This window comes from Mandrillus leucophaeus, unplaced genomic scaffold (assembly GCF_000951045.1).
Source record: "Mandrillus leucophaeus isolate KB7577 unplaced genomic scaffold, Mleu.le_1.0 Scaffold4, whole genome shotgun sequence".
NCBI classification, from domain to species: Eukaryota; Metazoa; Chordata; class Mammalia; order Primates; family Cercopithecidae; genus Mandrillus; species Mandrillus leucophaeus.
In genome coordinates, this window is record NW_012104253.1 from 2,991,832 (window position 1) to 3,012,404 (window position 20,573).

Genomic DNA, 20,573 nt, shown 5'->3' on the forward strand with positions numbered 1-20,573 from the left:
GGGACTACAGGCGCCTGTCACTATGCCTGGCTAATTTTTGTATTTTTAGTAGAGACAGGGTTTCATCATGTTGACCAGACAGGTCTCAAACTCCTGACCTCAGGTGATCCACCTGCCTCGACCTCCCAAAGTGCTGGGATTACAGGCGTGAGTCACCGCGCCCGGCCTAAACTGATTTTCAAACCCTGTTCTGCCTCCTGTGCCCACTCTGGTCCTTGCTCTTGAATCATCCTCCAAGTGTCTCACCTCAGAGACTTTGTGCCATTCCTTCCCCACAAGAACATCTTGCCTCCAGCTCCACCTCAGAGCCCCGCTGGCCTTCACTGCCATGTGCTCATCTTATCTGAGTCTTTTCAGGAACCCATGTCTTCCTGCTGCCCAATCTAGTCCGTCCCATGATGTTCCGGGTTCTCAGAAGCCTGGGTCTCTAGCTTGGATGCGGCAGTGATCGCTCTTCATCTTGGAGGATGGCTGGGAATTTGCATGTCTGGGTCATTTTGGACATTGGTGACTCTGACATTGAATACTGTTGCTATGACACCCGCCCTTACAGTCCTGTTTCCTAGAACAGCCCCTGGTACCTGGAAGTGGCTCCCTCCAGCTACTGAATAAAAGGAGGAGTCTGGAGATGAATAACGCTGAGAGGGGTGCCAGGGTCCCGGAGCCCTGCTGGGCCAGGGAGCAGCTCTGGATTTGTAGATGCCTAGGGGAAAAAGCTGGGGAAGAGCTCATGCAGAAGGGGACATTGGAGCTGGGTTGTAAAGGCTGAGTAGGAGTCTATGAGCGGGAGAAGTGGAGAAATTCGTGCTAGAATGAACATTTGTGTCCCTGTGGACCCAGGGTCAGCACATGACAGCCCCGAGTCCACATTCTGCCTGAGACCTCTGTTTGCATGGCCTGTGAGCTAAGAATGGCTTTACATGTGGGAAAGCTTGTCTTATAAAAAAGGCAAAGAAGAATATGCAGCAGAGACCATATGCAGCTCCAATGCCTGAAATGTTTACTCCCTGGGCCTTTACAGAAAAGTTTCCTGAGCCCTTTCTGCACAAGGGGGAGGATGTACATGGGGCTGACCCTCTCCTAGGAGCTCCGGGAGGGCTGGGGATGGGAGCTTGAGCTGACTTGCACGTAGGGGAGACAGCCATGAATGTGGATCCACCACCCATTACTGCACGAGCAAGGCAAGCCCCTACCCATCTCTGGCCTCAGTGGGTGATGGCCTGTTTCTCACAGGAAGGTGGGAGGGCTGGATGAGATCACTGCTGTCACAGAGTTGAGCAGGCCCGGCTGGGGGGCCCATCATCTCTGCAGCCAGATCCGTGACCCTCGGGCCTGGGAGGGAGAAGACTCCCACACTCCGTTTTGAATTAGCCGTATTTTCCACCGGCTGCCTGAGTCTGGAGGGACCCAGCAAGACGACGTTCCAAGCTTAGTAACGTTTCAGCTCTAATGAGCTGGAATTCTGGTGGTTTCTTTTAATCCCACTGTGTTTACCTCAATCAGCGATCGAAGGTTGGCCGGGATGGTTGTCATTTTTTTCTGTGATTAGGGCTCTGGCAGGCGGGCCTGTTTTCCAGGAAAGGCCACTCTTTCCCATCTCCACGCGGACTCACAGTGTCTTTGGAGGCCCCAGATTGCCAGACTGGGATGTGGGTCACAGCAGCGGACACCGGGTGGACACCAGGCTTCTCGCGCAACTCTGGTGCTTTGCATCAGCTCCTGTTGTATCCAGTTGTAACTATTGGTTACACTTCCTGAAGACGGGGCCGTTTCTGAGTTATTGTCTTAGTTTGGATTCCCCCAGAAGCAGAACTTGAGACAAGGTTTTTGTACAAGCAGTTTCTTTGGACGGCGATCCCAGTAAACACAAATAAGGGGCAAGATGCATTTCCAAGCAAGCTCCCACTGGGAGAAACTGAGACAATCCTCCTGGGGAGCCCCAGGGGTCAGTGTAGGGCATGTGCCCCAGAGCTAACCCATGCAGAAGTGGGGTCCTTGAATGACAGCACTGCTCCTAGAGATGTCAGCTTCCTAGTATTTTGGGCCAGCCATGCGTGCATGGAGCAGACATTAGCAACTTCAAAGAAAGCACCTCAGGCAGAGAGAGGCAGCAACTGGCAGCTGGACGGCGGCTGGCACGCTCTGAAATGTTAAATCCAAGGGGATGTAGCAGGCCCAGTGCATCTGCTACCATCATGTTTACATGTCCTACCATCCATGCCTATGCCACCACCACGTGCATGTCTGGTCCTTCAAAACTCTGCAGTACATCATGGCCAAGTGACTCCCCTAATGGACAGGGAAATGGATCAGAGTCCTGAGAATACATGCACATGACTGTTACCCTGACAGTGTGACCCGCCTGGATTTCTTAAATGCCTGCTCTGTACCAGGCCTGGGAATGCCTAGAGGACGTTGACACAGGCAGTCCCCTGGTTCCCCTGTGTCACCTCCAGGGCTCAGAGGGACACCACCCAGAGAACGTGTTCAGGAAGCATGTGCTGAGTTCCAAGGTGCCCTGCATCAGGAGCATTCAGGAGGGCCAGGCTGGCGACCTTCAATAGCAGGCCAAGCAGATGGGAGCGGGGGCTTCTGATGTGCCACAGGGGCCAGGCAAGGTCTCTGACTTGGGGTGGGAAGGGGTTGGCCTATGTTGTAAAGCTCATACTGGCTGATGGGCTAGAGTCCTATGGGTGTTCATGACCCTAGGCACACACTGTGCAGCCCAGGGACCTGGCCTGAGGGGAGGTCCAAGTGGGTGAGGGAAACGCAGGCCATGTCACTTGCTGTACAGTGGCCCCAGTTACCGATGCTGAGGCAGCAGCATCCCTTCCCTCCCTAACGGCCTAAGTCTGGCTCAGGAGACACCCGCCCTTCTCTTATGGTCTTTGGTCTGCACAGCAGCTGTGAAGATTCAGGCCCAAGAACTCCGCTTTGCGGGTGACACTGCCGAAGTGGCCTTGCTGGTGAGCGGCCCATCAGACCTCACTCCTGAAGATATCCTGGCCCTTTCCCTTGCTGTCAGCTAGACTCTGCATTGCTTCATGCAACACACGTTTCTGTTCTCACAGTTCCTATGGGGCAGGAGTCCAGGCCTGGCTGACCTGGGGCCCCTGCTCAGCATCTCATGAGGCTGCAATCAGTGTTGGCTGGGTCGCATTCTCATCTGGAGGCTTAACTGGGGGGAAATTGGCTCCCAAGCTCACTGAGGTTGCTGGCAGAACTCACTTCCTTGTGGCTCTAGATCTCATGGAGGCCTGCTTCTTCAAGACCAGCAGAAGAGAGCTTCTGACCCTGAGGTCCAGACCCTCCTTTAAGGGCTTCCGCCTGAAGAACACAAGCTCACCAAGTGTGATATTAACACTTCAAAATCCACCAGCCTAGATCTGCTATAACTCATCTCCTTTGCCATGTTCTGTTGCTTAGAATGCAGCCTCGGGTCTCGTATACTGAGGGACTACACAGGCTTGGATAGTGTGGGGAAGGAGGGACGACTGGCGTCATCTTGGGGTCTGTCTGCCACACCATTCTTCATTCATTTGGCCAAAAAATGTCCCAAGATGCTGGCCTTAGCTCACACCAACTAGAATGGGCACTTGGTTTTGTCACCCATGGAATGAATACTGCTTCCTGCTGCCATCTGAGGTTCCTCTAGTGATGGTGCCTTGTCGGGGGCATGCAGCACTGGGGAGGGGCTGGGTTCTGTGGGAGGGAGGTGCGGAGAGCCCTGAGTGAGCCTCACCTCTCACCTGCACGTATATTGCCTGACTCTGACCCAGGAGCCCACGTGGAGTGCAGACCTGGAGGCATGTCTTTAGCGAGGTACGCATCCTGCCCACACCTCCGGCCTCCTGCCCACACCTGCCAGGCAGAGCCTTCTGTTTGGATCTGCCCCACTCCACCTGCTTTGTGACATGAGGGACATCACTCACCCTCTCTGCGCCCAGGTTGTCCCTGCAGTGAAGTGGAAGTGGATGGACTGGGCAGGGCCCAGCGTCCTCACCTGTACAAGGGAGACAGTGCCACCCAGGAGGGGACTCTCTCTGAGACTGTGGTCCTGGTGGCAGGGGAATCGAGGGAAGGATCGACTGGGGCCCAGCAGAGGAGACTCAGCAGAAGCCAGCATCTCCACATCTGCCTTTCCTCTCTCTCCCCAAACTCGTGCTGTTTTGTAAAAAAAAAAAAAAAAAAAAAAATTGCCTTCTTTCTTTAAAACAACAGAGCAGCAATGAGCCTCCTGTGCCAGGGCCTGGAAGAGACCTGCGGGAAAGTGCAGGCAACAGAGCCCGAGGGGTCACTGTGAAATGCCAGCCCTGCCACCCTCACCACTGCGGGGAACACAGAAACCAGAGCCTGTGGTGGCAGAGGGGAGCTGTGGGCCGTGATGGCAAGCGCTTGAGCTCTCCGCTGGCCTCTCATGTCCCCGTGAGCCCTCACTCAGACATGCGCCAGCCCACGCATCAGCCATCGCCGGCCTCCACCTGCAGGCTGGCAAGGCAGCTGCCCGGTGTGTATTTTACATTTGCGTTTTCCAAAGCCAGCCCAGCGTGTGGCCTCCAGTGGCGCTGGCCTCCTGCCGCCTCGGTGCGGCTGACCGGTATTTTGGAAAAAAAGTGAAACTGGAGATGTTCTCATTCCCTCTTCATGAGAGAGTCATGGGGAGTGGGCTGGGGAGTGAGGGGAGCTTGAGCGTTGCACTGGGGTGACACAGGCCAAGTGGGGTGCCAGCCATGTCCTGAGTCAGGCAGGAGCTCAGGAAAGCCCCTTGCCCTCTCTGGGCCTCGTCTGCGAACTGCCCTGTGCCAGACTTCCTGGAGCTCTTAGAACGGAGGCCCAGGGTGGGGGTGGGGGTGGGGGAGGCTGCAGCCCAGAAGATGAGGTCCCTGCTTGGGGCATGCACATCTGCATGGGGAAGTGCTCCTTTTTTATAAGTGGACTCCAACTTATTAAATTTTACAGCAACAAGAAACTTGTAACCTCACTTAGTAATTACATGGGGCCTGCAGTGAGCACACCCCATAAAATTCCATTGCCCGTGGGAATCTGGTGAGGGAAAGAGCTCCTGCCACCTCCTGTCTGCAGGGCAGGCGATGCCCAGGCCCTCAGGAGTATGGACATTGCAGGCACCTTGAGGCCCTATCAGAAGGGTGGCTCCGTGCCAGGAACCCCCAAGAGTCTGCTGGCAGGCTGGCCAATTCAGTTTTCTCTCAGAGGACTGAGGTCATGCAAGGGCCACATCACACATGGTGGTGAGCAGCAGCTGGGTGTGGGCAGCAGAATCATGACCCCTAAAGGTGTCCAGTACCCAGAACCTATGACTGTGTGACACTACCTGGCTCAAAGACTTTGCAGATTTAATTAAGGATTTGGAAATGGAAAGGCCTCTCTGGAGTATCTGCAGGGCCCAATGTAATTGCAAGGGTCCTTATAAAGGAAAGAGAAAAGCAAGAGGGTTGGAGTCAGAGGAGGAGAGGTGACCATGGAGCAGGTGTTGCAGTGATGAGACCACAAGCCGAGGAATGTGGGCAGCCTCTAGAGTTGAAAAAGACAAGGAAACAACCTCCAGGTGGAAGGAAACCCAGCCCACACCTTGGTTTCAACGCTGTGTCAGACCTTTGGCCTCCAGCATTGTAAGACCAATTTGTATTATTTCAGATGCTACATTTATGGAAGTTGATTACGGGAGCAATAGGAAAAGAATCCACAAGTGCTATAGACTAAACGCATGTATCACCCACCTTAGCTGATGTGGTTTTGATATGATTTGGCTCCATGTCCCCTCCCAAATCTCACCTTGAATTGTAATAATCCCCTTGTGTCAAGGGCAGGATCAGTGGGAGATACTTGAATCATGGGGGCAGTTTCCCCCAAACTGTTCTCATGGTCATGAGTAAGTCTCATGAGAGCTATGGTTTTATAAATGGGCATTCTCCTGCACAAGCTCTCTTGCCTTCCGCTATGTAAGACATGCCTTTTCGCCTTCCCCCATGATTGTGAGGCCTCCCCAGCCATGCGGAACTGTGAGTGCATTAAACCTCTTTCTTTATAAATTACCCAGTCTCGGCTATTTCTTCATAGCAGTATGACAATGGACTAATACAGATTTGAAGTTATGTCCCCTGCAAATCTATTAGATTGTAATCCCCAGTGTTGGAGGTGAAACCAGATGGGAGGTGATGGAATGAACCCTGGGGGTGGGTTTCTCATGAATGGTTTAGCACCATCTCCTTGGTGCTGTCCTCACAATCATACGTGAGTTCTTGCAAGACCTGGTTGTTTACAAGTATGTGGCACCTACCCCACACCCTTGCTTCCTCTCTCACCAATTGATGTTCCTGCTCTCAGTTCACCATCCATGATCAGTAAAAGCCCCCCGAGGCCCCTCCAGAAGTGGAGCAGATGTCAGCACCTGCTTGTATAGCCTGCAGAACCACGAGCTAATTAAACTTCTTTTCTTTATAAATTACCTGACTCGAGTCTTGTCTTGTCTTTTCTTCTTTCTTTTTTCTTTCCTTTTTTTTCTACTCTTGTGACCCAGGCTGGAAAGCAGTAGCATCATCTTGGCTCATTGCAACCTCCACCTCCTGGGTTCAAGTGATTCTCCTGCCTCAGCCTCCCGAGTAGCTGGGATTACAGGCACTTGCCACCATGCCCAGCTAATTTTTGTATTTTTACTAGAGATGGTGTTTCACCATGTTGGCCAGGCTGGTCTTGAACTCCTGGCCTCTGGTGATCCACCCACCTCAGCTTCCCAAAGTGCTAGGATTACAGGCGTGAGCCACCTCGCCCAGCCTTCGAGCATTTCTTTACAGCAACACAAGAACGGCCTAACACAAGAGTCATAGGCTGAAATCCTAATCCCCATGGCGACGGCAATAGGAGGTGGGGCCTTGGAAAGGTGATCAGGTCATGGATATTTCGCAAACAGGATTGATTAGTGCCCTTATAAAAGGGGCCCCAGAGAACACATTGGCCCCTCTGCCATGTGTGAACACAGTGAGAAGGCACATCTGTGAACCAGGAGTGGACCTTCACCAGACATCAAATCTACCAGCACCTAGATCTTGGACCTGCAACCTCCAGAACTGGGAGAGAAATTTCTGTTGTATCGAAACCTCCCAATCTACGGTAGTTTTGTTATCACAGCCTGAATAGACTAATACAGAAAATGGTAGCAAAAAACAGGGTGCTGCTGCACCAAAATCCTTAAAAATGTAGAACTGGGTCATGGACAGAGGACAGAAGGTGGGTGCTAGAAAAACAGATGCTGCTGGGAATGGACTGTTGAGCTTGCTTGGATCTATCATCTCTTTCTTCTTTCCTATTTCTTCCTTTTGCAATGGGAATGCCTATCCTATGCCTGTCCCACCATTGGGTCTTGGAAACACATAACTCATTTGGCTTGGTCGGTTCACAGGTGGAGAGAGATTGGCCTCTGGGCAGTTGTACCTTGAGTTTCACCCATATCAGATTTAGATGCTGTTTAGATGAGACTTTAGATTTTAGACTTCAGAGTTGGTGCTGAAACAAATTAAGGCTTTGAGGGTTGTTAGGATATAATGAATGTATTTTGCATGTGAGAAGGACATGAACTTGTGGGGGGCACGGAAAGGATGCGATAGACTGAATATTCATGTCCCTCCAAAATTCTGGTTGAAATCTCATCCTCGGAGTGATGGTATTAGGTGTTAACCTTTGGCAGGTGATTAGGTCAGGAGGGCAGAGCTCTCATGAATGAGATTAGAGCCTGATAAAGAGACCCCAGAGAGCTCTCTTGTCCCTTCTGCCATGTGAAGACACAGAGAGAAGACAGCTGTCTATGCACCAGAAAGCAGAATCCCAGCAAATTCAGCACTGCTGGTACCTTGATCTTAGATGTCCCAGCTGCTAGAACTGGGAGAAATCCATTTCTGCTGTGGGTAAGCCACCCAGGTTATGGTATTCAGCCTGAAATAGACAAAGACAATCAGGTATGCAGTAGATGCTCAATAAATGTCTACCAAATGTGTTGAAGTGTGGGCACAGTCAAGGAAAACCCGAAGGATTTGTTCAAAGCCCTGATGCAGTCCAGAAAGCTAGAGTCAAGGGGACCCCAGGGGCAGCTAAGGAATGGCTGCTAGAGAAGAGTCTACAATCATGAGAAGGGTCTATCCAGACAGAAATGACATCATGCACTATTGAGTGATGGCTATAGCCCTGCCACTGTGCTGGGCTCTTTTTCCATCCATTCAAAAAACATTTCTTGAGAACCCACTATTTGCCCTTACATTCTCATCTTTACATACATTTTTTAGCTGAATCATCACAGCTACCCCATAAGGTTTGTACGGCTCTTATCCCATTTTCACGGAGGAACAAACCCAGGTACAGAACAGTTAAGAAACTGCCCCAGCATTACTCAGCCAGTGAGTGGCAAGACCAGGAACTGAACCCAGCTCTTTGTCACCCATTTGGCCCCACTGAGAAGAGCTAGAGGTCAGCAACCAGAAGGAGAAGGAGCATCAGGTTCAAAACGCCAGCAACTGGAGGGAGGAGGTGAGGGGCACTGGAACACGGGCCAGGACTCACATTTTGCTCCTTAACCAAAACTGAGATCTCTGGGACTGGGCATGGAGCTTCAGGAGTTTGAAAATTCTCTGAGGACATTTTTGACGTATGTTTTCTTTTTAATAATAATCTGAAAAGATTTTTACTAGTTATACAGGGAAAACTCTTTGCAGTGATTTATTCAGTGTCTTCCACGCTGAGGACTGTAGTCCCTGAGAGCGTTCACTGATGTAATTTGGGAGATCTTTGAGAATTTTGTTTCCTTATTAAAGGGTTGGGGAAAAAATTAAAGGTAGAAACTTCCGGTTCCAGGCAAGATAAAGTGGCCCCCCTTCTTCTCTAGTTTCTTTTTTGATTAAAAATATCCCAACAATTCTGGACATAACAAACAAGCTTGGTAAGGTTCTGAAAGACGGGAAGAAGGAGATGGATGGCCCAGGGACCTCAAAACTATAGGAACAGCATGGCAGTGAGTGCCCGGCTTTTCTTTTTACCTCCTATATCTCCTGTACTGGGTGCTAGAGAAGCTGCCACCCCAAACACCAACAGGCACAGAACGAAAACAACAAAAACAACAAAATAAAAAGCCATAAGAGAAGACTTTCCTGTAGCCAAAGATAAAATGGCAGCTTAGCAGAACAGAAAACCTTTTTTAAAATACCCATCCTGCTGCAGCCAAACCAATGAAACGATTGCCTTCCTGCCAGACGGACCAATCGGGAAGCTCAACCTCCATCCCCACCCACCCAGCAGCAGCAAGGCAGAGCAAGCAGCCCACGCACGTGCATTTTGGTTCCATCAGCCAGTGGTGTTGGTGAGGTCCGGCTGAGAGCTGAGTATATCCTCCCTACCCAGAACCCGTGAGGCAGCATAAGGCTGAATGAGGCAGTGCTAGCTGAAGCTTTGCCCGGATCCTGCTGATGTCAAGGGGTTTAACAGAGAGCCATACTTCCACTCCCACTCAGCAGCAAACAGGCAATGCAAGTTTAGTGCTCTGCTTTCGAGAGCGGGGTCAACTTTCAGCCTTGCCCTTCAGCAATGAGGTGGGATGAGTCAGGGAATTGCTGTAGCTGGGTTGTTGTTGTTGTTGTTGTTTTAGATGGAGTCTCGCTCTGTCGCCAGGCTGGAGTGCAGTGACATGATCTCGGCTCACTGCAAGCTCTGCCTCCCAGGTTCAAAGGATCCTCCTCCCTCAGCCTCCCAAGTAGCTGGAACTACAGGCATGCACCACCACGCCCAGCTAATTTTTGTATTTTTAGTAGAGATGGGGTTTCACCATGTTGGCCAGGATGGTCTTGATCTCTTGACCTCGTGATCTGCCCACCTCAGTTTCCCAAAGTGCTGGGATTAACAGGCGTGAGCCACTGCACCTGGCCAGCTGGAATGGTTTTAAAAGAGCAAGGTGCAGAGTAAAACCTTCACCCCGGCCTGAACACTACACCTGAGCAGCATGACTGCCTGTTAAAGAGGAAGATTAAATAGGATACAGTGTCTCCTGACACAGTACTCAAAATATCCAGAACACAATAAAAAAGCCATATTGTACCAAGAACCGGTGCAATCACAGCTTGAATGAGGAAGTCAACAGATGCCAACATAGAGATGAATCAGATGTTGGAATTATCTGATAAGAATTATAAAGCAGCAATGTTAAGAATGCTTTAGCAGCAATTGTGAATATGCTTGAAACAAATGGAAAAATAGAAAATCTCAGCAAAAAAATAGAAGATATTAAAAAAAAACACAGGGAAATTTCAGAGCTGAAAAAGTATAGTAATTAATTTAAAAAAAAAAAACTCACTAGATGGGTTCAGTAGTAAATTAGAGATGGCAGAGGAAAGAAGTGGTGAACTCAAAGATAGATCAATAGAATTCAAAGACAGACCAATCTGAGCCACAGAGAGAAAACAGACCGAAGAAAATGAACAGAGACTCTGGGACTATTACAAAGGTTCTGACATTCATATCACTGTAGTCCTAGAAGGAGAGTGAAAGTAAGGTGAGACTTTAAAAGGATCTGAGTAAATAAAGGCTGAAAATTTGCCAATTTTTTTTTTTTTTTTTGAGAGACAAGGAGTCTTGCTATGTTGCCCAGGCTGGTCTCGAACTCCTGACCTCTAGTGGTCTTCCCACCTTGGCCTTAATAAGTTGTCAAAAGCATAAGATTATAGATCCAAGACATGAAGAGAACCCCAAACAGGATGAACTCAAAGAAATCTTTGCCAAGAAACATCATAATCAAATTTCTGACAATTAAAGACAAAGACAAAGAAAAATTCCTGAAGGCAGCCAGAGAAAAATGACATATAGTCATGTGCTGCATATGATGTTTTAATCAACAAACCGCATACGTGATGGTGATCTCATAAGATTATAATACCATATTTTTACTGCAGCTTTTCTACATTTAGATAGATTTAGATACAAAAACCCTTACCAAAGTATTACAGTTGCCTACAATATTCAGTACAGTGTTATGCTATACAGTTGTGTAGTATGTGCTATACCAGACAGTCCATGTGTGTAGTAGGCTAGGTTTGTGTAAGCACACTCTAGGATATTTGCATGATGACAAAATTACCTACTGACTAATTTATCAAAATGTATCCTCACCATTAACTGATGCATGACTGTGTTGTGCTTAGGGGAACACCAATCCAAATGACAGCCGATTTTGCATCTGAAACCATGAGGGCCAGGAGGAAGTGGCACAACATTTTCCAAGTTCTGAACAAATGGAACTGTTAACTCTCAAATTCTATATCCTGAAAAAAAAAATTCTTCAGTAATAAAGGGGAAATATACTTTGATGAAATCTTTTTTTTTCTTCTTTTTTTTTTTCGAGACAGAGTCTCACTCTGTCACCCAGGCAGGAGTGCAACAGTGTGATCTCGGCTCACTGCAACTTCCACCTTCTGGGTTCAAGTGATTCTCCTGCCTCAGCCTCCCAAGTAGCTGGGACTGTAGGTACCCACCACCATGCCCAGCTAATTTTTGTATTTTTAGTAGAGATGGGTTTTCACCAGGTTGGCCAGGCTGGTCTCGAACTCCTGATCTCAGGTGATCCACTCGTCTCAGCCTCCCAAAGTGCTGGGACTACCGGCATGAGCCTCTGCATCTGGCTGAAATCTTTTAAAGACCTAAATAAATAGATATTCCATGTTTGTGGATTGGAAGATTCAATATTGTTAATCTATAGATTTAATGCAATCCCAATCAATTTGCCAGAAAATTATTTGTTGATATCAGCAAACTTATTTAAAGTTTATATGTAAAGAGAAAAGGCACAAAATAGCCAACACGATACTGAAGAAGAACAAAATTGAAGGACTCACACTACCTGATTTCAAGTATAGTAATCAGGCTACAATAATCAAGATAATGTGGTATTGGCAGAAAATAAACACAAAGGTCAGTGAAACAGAATACAGAATGCAGAATTGGACCTACACAATTCTACCTGATTGGTCTTTGACAACAGAGCAATGGCAGTCCAATGGAGAAAGAGTAATCTTTTCAAAATATAGTGCTGGAATCATTGGACATCCATATGCAAACAAATGATTCTGAACACAGACTTTACACCTTTCACAAAAATTAACTCAAAACAGGTCATAAACCTAAATGTAAAATGTAAAACTATAAAACTCCTAGAAGAAAACACAGAAGGAATTCTACTTGACTTTGGGTTTGCTGATAAATTTTTAGATACAACATCAACAGCATGATCCATGAAAGAAAATGATGATAAATTGGATGTTATTAAAATTAGAATCCTGTGTACTGTAAAAGACAATAAGAGGAGAAAAATAAAAACCACATATTTGGGGTAAATATTTGCAAAATGCATACCTGTTAAAGAACTTGTACCCAAAAATTTTTTAAAGAATTATTAAAATTTAGCAGTAAGAAAACAAACAACCTAATTTAAAAATAGGGAAAAGATCTTCATGGACTCCTCATCCAAAGAAGATATATACATAGCAAATAAGTATATGGAAGGAGCTCAAAATCATTTGTCATTAGCAATGTGCAAATTAAAACAATAATGAGATACCAATACACACCTATTAGGTTGGTTAAAATCCAATACCAATTGCTGGTGAGGATGCAGAGCAACAGGAACTCTCACTCATTTCTGGTTGGAATACAAAATGGCACAGCCACTTTGGGAGACAGTTTGGCAGTTTCTTACAAAGCTAAATATAATCTTACCATATGATCCATCAATCATGCTCCTCAGTATTTACCCAACTGAGTTGAAAACTTATGTCCACACAAAAACCTGCATATAAATGTTTATATCAGCTTTATTCATAATTGCCAAAAACTGGAGATAACCAAGATGTCCTTCATAGAACGGATAAACAAACTGTGGTTCATCCATACAGTGGAATATTATTCAGCAATTAAAAAAATGACCTATCAAGTCACAAAAAGACATGGATAAATATTACTCATTTCTAAGTGAAAGACTACTGTTAAGCATATTGCTAAATGAAAGAAACCAGTTTGAAAAGGCTACATTCTGTAAGCTTCCAATTATATGGCATTCTGAGAAAAGCAAAACTATTGAGACAATAAAAAACTATCGTTTCCAGGGGACTGGGGGTACAATTGAATAGGTGAATCACAAGAGATATTTCAGGGTGGGAAAACTATCTTGTGTTACACTGTAATGCTGGCTACATGATACATACATTTGTCAAAATCAATGAAGTTTTACAGCACAACATTAACACATAATTTTTTTCCATATATGCAAATTTAAAAATCATTTAGGAGGTTGGGACAGCCCAGAATGGAATGCAGTTGGTGAAAAAATCATCTAAATGCATTACAGATGTATAAAACAGCCTAACTGAAGGGAATGGGAGGATAAGGTGCTCACTTAAGTAGCTTTGAACATAGTAGAGTCTGAACACTAAAGGCAAAAGAACTGTACCTAAACACTGCATTCTAGTTGATAAAGTTGTTCCCACAGAGTGTAGAGGTTGACATGAAACTGCTATAGATGTACACTGGAAGAAACAATTAAGTAAACAGATGACAGAGGATGGGAGCCAAGGTTTTTACTGTTAAGTAGTAAATTACAGATAAGCCAGGAGTCTAAAATGATACATGTAGCAATGGATTAGAGTTGACATCAGTATAAATTCATATTTAGAATAATGTAAATACATATAGTTACATACAGAAATATGTAAAGATGTGTACATACATGATTTAGTATAAACAAACATATCACCTTGCTCCATCAGCTAAGAAGGTCTAGAAGCAATGACACTACAGTAGCAACAAGCACATCTTTCACCCAGATCTTGGTTTCTAACACCATTCTCCAATAAAAGGAACCAGGAATTCTTGGAACAATGATTGATTCTAGGACTGGGTCAGGAAAGTGCAAGATGGGCCTGGAGTATCTTGTAGTGCCAGGAAGAAACAAAGTGCAAAACAAAAACAAAATGAAAAAAAACCTCAAGTAGGGAACTCACAGTGATATGAGATATGTCAATGGGTTAAAGGAACCAACTGAAAGAGCTTCTGACAGTCAAAGCTAAAACAATAAGTGATAAAATAAATGTAGTATTGGGTTATAGCCAAAAAATACAATAAATACTGATCTAAATAAATGATTGAATACATAAATAAATGACTACAATCTCCTGTGCAGAATTCTAAATAATGATGTGGGTATCGTGCCCTCAAGGAGGTAGAACAGCGCTACCAACTCCTTCAGTATAGGCTGCACATAGTGACTTTTTCCCAAAGATTACAATATGGAAAGGGAGATGAACATAGTCACTTTGCAGTGGAGAAACCTCACAAGCCCTACTTCAAATGAGGTGATCAAGGTCAACATGAGCAGTGATAAGTTACATTGGTAATACATACCCTTGACGTGATATAACGAGAATAGCACTTTACTTCTGTGATCTTCCTCCCCCAAACACATTACCTCATTCTTATCATGACAAGAACATCAGATCAATCTCAATTGAAGGGAAGTCTACAAAATACCTCGTGTGTACTCCTCAAAACCCTCCAGGTTATCAAAAAATAAAAACAGAGCCTGAGAAACTGTTACAATCAAGAAGAGCCTAAGGAGACATGATGACTACATGAAACAGAATCCTGGGACAGGAAAAGGATATCAGGGAGAAACAGAAGAAAGCTCACTTTTAAATAGAAAGCATACAAATAAACTACAGACTCGAATCAACAATAGCATATCAGGCCAGGTGCGGTGGCTCACGCCTGGAATCCCAGCGCTTTGGGAGGCCGAGGCAGGTGGATCACCTGAAGTCAGAATTTTGAGACCAGCTTGGCCAACATGGTGAAACCCTGTCTCTACTAAAAATACAAAATTAGCCAGGTGTGTTGGCGCACACCTGTAACCCCAGCTACTCGGGAGTCCGAGGCAGGAGAAACACTTGAACCTGGTTGCAGTGAGCTGAGATCACACCAATGCACTCCAGCCTGGGCAACAAGAGTGAAATTCTGTCTTTAAATAAACAAACAAACAAACAAATAAATAAATAAATAAAATAACATATCAATAGTGGTTCATTAATATCATACTAATATAAGATGTCAAAAACATGGGGAAATTGGGTGTGGGTATATGGCAGCTCTCTGTACTATCTTTAGAATAATTCTGTAAATCTAAAACTGTTCTAAAATTAAAAGTTTATTGTTAGAAATTCAAAAATTTCAAAAAGAGAAGAGAAAGAAAGGAATGAACTGTTGGTATATACACCAACCAGAATGGATGTCCAGAGCACTGTATTTTATGTAAAAAGTCAATCTCAAAATCTTCATACTATATGATTCCTTTTATGTAACACTTAACAATAACAAAGATGTAGAAATGGAGAACTTGCTAGTGCTTCCCAGCAGACAGAAATGGAATGGGTTGTGCAAACTGCTTGAATAGTGAATAGTTATGTGAGTCGGTTGTATGAAAGGGGCAGCACAAGAGAGCTTCTTTGTATAATCGGTGATTACACAAATTTGTGTATGGAATCAAATTGCACAGAACTGCATACACATATATATACACAAATAAATGCCTGTGAAAATTGAATAAGGTCTGTAGTCTAGTTAACAGCATTGCACCAATGTCAATCCCCTTGTTTTGATACTGTACTAGAGTTAGCACCATTAAGGGCAACTGGGAAAAGGGTATATTGGAGTCTGTATTCTATTTTTGCAATTTCCTACAGACTCCTGTGAGTCTATAATTATTTTTTAAGTTAAAGTAAAAGTCTGAGTACTCCAATAATGGCAGAATAGCTTGTAACAGACTCTGTTTTCTCCTGACAATAATTACACTCTGGACAAAATATAAAAACAGCCATTTGAATGAACATTTAAGAACAACCTGAAACAGGCTAAAACTTAAGAGGACGTGACACCTAAAACAAGGAAACATTAGATGAGATGTATGTTTAAATGATGTTTCCCCGAGAGACACTATCCAGTGTGTATCACATGCAGGAATAAGCTCAAGCAGAGAGTGACAGTCTAAAGAGGCTGCTGAATCAGACGCCTGAGTTCAGAGAAACCACAGAAGCTGAAAGCGAGGGAAGAAAGGAGAGAGTCATGGCGTGGAAGGAAGTATCCCCAAATCTGCATACAAATGCCTCTTACAAAATATTGGCTAACTCCTAAACTGCTTATGTATAAGTAAAGACTCTAAAAATCTCAGTGAAAAGCAGCACCTAGAAGTCTGAAACATCCAAGCAGAGATTTAATCAGCTGCCCGGTTCAGGACAGATAGAACTTGAAGTTCCATTTTTGAAACGTTATCCCTTTAACTGAAGCCAAAGAAGAGCCACACCTTGTGTATAGGGACCGTGTTCCAGGACTAAGGACCACACTCTAGGACTAAGGGAAAAATGGGAAGGAACTTGCCCTTTGAAAATCTTAAAGCAAGCTTCTCCCAGACCAAAGTAATGACTGCCACTGATTTATTTGCCTGCCAGAAAAGAGGGAAACACTCTTTAAAGGAAAGTAATAGAATCCAGAGCTTCTAAGATGTATCGCCTATAATGTCTATTGTATGGTCAAAAAAAATTTTTTTTTTTTTATTAAACCAGTATTTATTAACAGCATGCCTGATTCTGCGGAAAGCAGACTTGAACCCTGGTCATTCCTCCTCTCGGGGCAGCATGTTAAGGATAGCAGCCTGCAAGTCTATCTCTTAAACTCCACTTGTGTGTACACCTTGGTGACGTCACTGTACTTGCCTTCACGGGGCTGGTAGTTAGGGATCGGTGGTGTGTAACATGGCCCTTCCCTCTCAAAGGGGAACAGGTTGGGATCCCGCTTAATGACCTCAGCATGGAGCTTCGGGGACTCGAGTCGCAGTTCCTCCAGAGCTTCCTGCTGGGCTTCTAGCATGGCCCTGATGGTGTCCCTCTCCATCTTATGCTCTTGCTGCTTGTACAAGGACCACTTCTTCAGAAGCAGAGCTCTCCTCTCAGTCTCCTTAAAGGTGAACTCCACCTGAGGCCGCTGTCTTGCTTTATCCAAGAACTTTAGAGGGGTAATAAAATCTTCAATAGGAATTAGCTCTTGACTAGCCTTTTCCAGTTTTCGGATCCTTGTTTTCAAGCGCTCCTTTGCTGCTTGGTCTTTTTTAGGATCTACCTTCTTCTTCTTTCGAAGAGGTTCTGATCTCATGGGAATGAGTTCCCAGAAAGACAACAATGATGCTCGCTGGTATTTCTAATCTGCATCTGCCAAGTTCCCAGAGGCCCGCTAGTCGGGCGCAGGGTTAGCGAGACACCTCTGTATGGTCAAAAATCAATAGTGTAAACCAAACATAAAATTCTATGTGTTCTCCAACCAACTGAATGGACTCCTCTCTTGGCCAAGGGGATCCCAAAGAAATCTGAAAAACTAGTTTAGGCCATGACAGCAAGTGGAGATCAGACATGGCCCATTATACCCTTCCCCCTTTGGAATTAAGGCACAATGGATCAGCATTAACATTACAATGGAGATCATAAGAAAAACAAAACCGACTCTTTGTACCCACTCCAACCTGACTCTGGTATAGCATCCCATGACAGATAATAGACCCTGAAGGAAACCAAAGTATTTTACCCCAAAATATATTTTCTTTAACATATTTTGAAATGCCCCTGCAAAGCCATCTTTTGTAGGGGAAATGTTCATTCTGTAGAGAATCTCTTTTCCTTACTAGGTCTTTTCCAGAGAGTCTGACCCCTTTTAAGGTCCTGTAGACACTTACCATCTATTCTCTCTGAAGCCTGTTACTTGGAGGCTTCACCTACATAACAAGAACCTTGGCTTCTGCAATCCCCCTTATCTTAACTCAAGCATTTCTTTATTCTGACTTCAACTCTTCGGCAAAGTTTAACTTTTTCAACCAATCAACAATCAGGAAATCTTAGAATCCAGCTATGACTTGTGAGCTACCCCCACCCTTCTTCACTTCAAGAAGTCCTGCCTTTCCAGGCTGAACAAATATATACTTTACATATACCGATGTGTGTCTTTGCCTATAACTTCTGTCTCCCTAAAATGTATAAAACCAAGCTGTAACCCAACCACCTTGGGCACATGTTCTTAGGACCTCCTGAGGCTGCACCACAGGACATGGGCACTCAAATATGAGACTCAGAAGAAACTTCTTTAAATATTTTACAGAGTTTGGCTTTTTTGGGGTCAAAAGTAGGCATGCAAAGCAGCAGAAAAATGTGACTCATAATCAAAAGAAAAAAGCCAGTCAAAAGAAGCAAACTAACAGATGACCCAGATATTTGAGTTAGTTGACAAGAAGTTTAAGTAAATTTTTTACAGGAAAAAGATGGATATATTATGTATATTCTCACTGTAATGAGAAATATCAGAAGAGAAATAAAAAAGAAAAAACGAATCAAATAATACTTTGGAAACTGGACAATCCAGTATCTGAAATGAATACCATATTAGATGGCAGACTGGAGACTCCAGAAGAAAGCATCAGTGAACTTGAAAATAGGTCAATAGAAATTAATCAAATTGAAACCTAGAAAAGAAGTTAAAACTTCAAACAGAACTCAACGTGAGACAATGTTGAGAAATCTAATATATATGTGATTGGATTCCTAGAAGAAAAAAAAGAGAAAATGAAACAGAAAAATATGTGAAGTATTAATAGCCTCCCCAAAATCTAAATTTAAGTAAAAACACTAATACACAAATCTGAGAATCTCTGTGGGTCTAAACAAGACACATACAAAGAAAACCACACGTAGATATACCACAGTAAAATTGGGAAAACTGAAGATAAGAAAAATCTTAAAAGTAGTCAAAGAAAAATGGTGCATTACATACAAGGTAGACAACGATAATAATAACAATGGACTTCTTGTTAGAAATAATAGAGGTCATAATGAAAGGTTCTTGTATCGGTTCCAACCTCCAGAGTGTACCAACAGACAACACGAGGTGGTGTGGAGCAACACGCTGTTTTAATGAGCCCCTGGGTCCAGGGAGGCTGAGGCCTAAAACAGCGTCAGCCCCAAATGAGGAAGGGGCAGGGATTTTATAGACCTCTGCAATCAGGAAGTGTCCCAGTCTCACGTGACTGCTAGGTAGTATCCAGACGGCCTCTTTCTCGATCTTCAGGGGTACCTGTCTTCCGGCCAGGGTAGGTGTCTTCAGGTGAGCTCTCTTCCTGCTTCTGCTATCTTGCTGACGTTCGCTGCTGAAGCAAGTGGCCTTGCGCCTTGGGACTGGGCCTGAAAAGGGGGGAGTTACTCATCCCTTCAAACTTTCAGGCCCGGGGGAGAATCCTTCACATAACAATAGAAAAACATCTTTAAAGTGCTAAAAGAAAAATATGGCCTTCCAGAATTCTGTCTCCAGCAAAAACATCTTTCAAAAATAAAGGAGACTTTCAGTTTCTAGTCAGGCATGTAAGAAGCTTAGAAGTTGCCACTCTATCCCAACATGTAAAAAAACTGAAAAACTGCTTTCAAAACCAACAACTTGTTTGAAAATCAACAATCTTCTTACATCTGTACAAGAAGTGAGATACAGGGCCCTCCTCTCGCCCCCTGATTTGGAAAGATTGATACGCAAATTCAGATATTCAAAACTTACTGGAACAGAAACCCATTCACTGAAACCTCATGTGAACCAGTGCCAGCATAGAAAAAACTAAAGTGTAATAAAAAAATCGCTGGAGGCTTAGTCTGGACAAATCTGAGAGTTAAAAATTCCAGAAAGACCCAGTTATGGGAGCAGGAGGGAACTATTTTGTGAGTTTTACCTCGAGAACCTCTATCAGGTCCTCATAGTGAATACTGGAGAAAAATTCCTCCTGCTTCTGGTAAGGAAAGGGGAAAGGGAACCATTTTGACATATATACGAGAGCATTATATTTTTCTTAACAAGGTCTGCCCTCAGGAGAAACTGTTTGACTAGAGCTTAACCTGCTGGAATTTTATCAGAGCCTAACTAACCTGGGAAAAGGGAAATACCTATTTTCATCCAGCTCTATCCTTCTACATGGAGGAAGGGAAATACCTAAGTCCAAAAACTGGTTCTTTGAAAAAAAAAAAAAATCAATAGAATTGATAAACCTCTAGCCTGGTTACCTAAGAAAGAAGACACAAATTACTAACGTCAGAAATGAAACAGAAGCCATCACTACTGATCCCATGAAAATGAAAAGAACAAAAAAGGAATGCTATAACAACTCTATACCTATAAATTTAATAATCAAGAGGAAATGAACCAATTCCTTGAAAAATACTCTGCCAAAACTCACATAACAAGAAATAGATAACCTGATAGGCCTATATCTATTATGGAAATTAAATAAATAAATAATAACCCTCTAAAACGGAAAACACTAGGTCCAGATGGGTTCACCTGTGAATTCTACCAGTCATTCAAAGGAGAACTTCTAACAGTTATCTACAGTCTCTTTCAGAAGATAGAAACAGTAAGAATACCTCCTAAATCATTCCGTGAGGCCAGCATTACTGCACTACCAATTCAAA

General features: G+C 44.4%; 1 pseudogene; it reads right to left on the reverse strand.

The window, feature by feature from the left end:
- Window positions 1-16,746: 16,746 nt before the first annotated feature.
- LOC105547983 overlaps window positions 16,747-20,573 on the reverse strand; it is a 33,739-nt pseudogene continuing 29,912 nt past the window's right edge.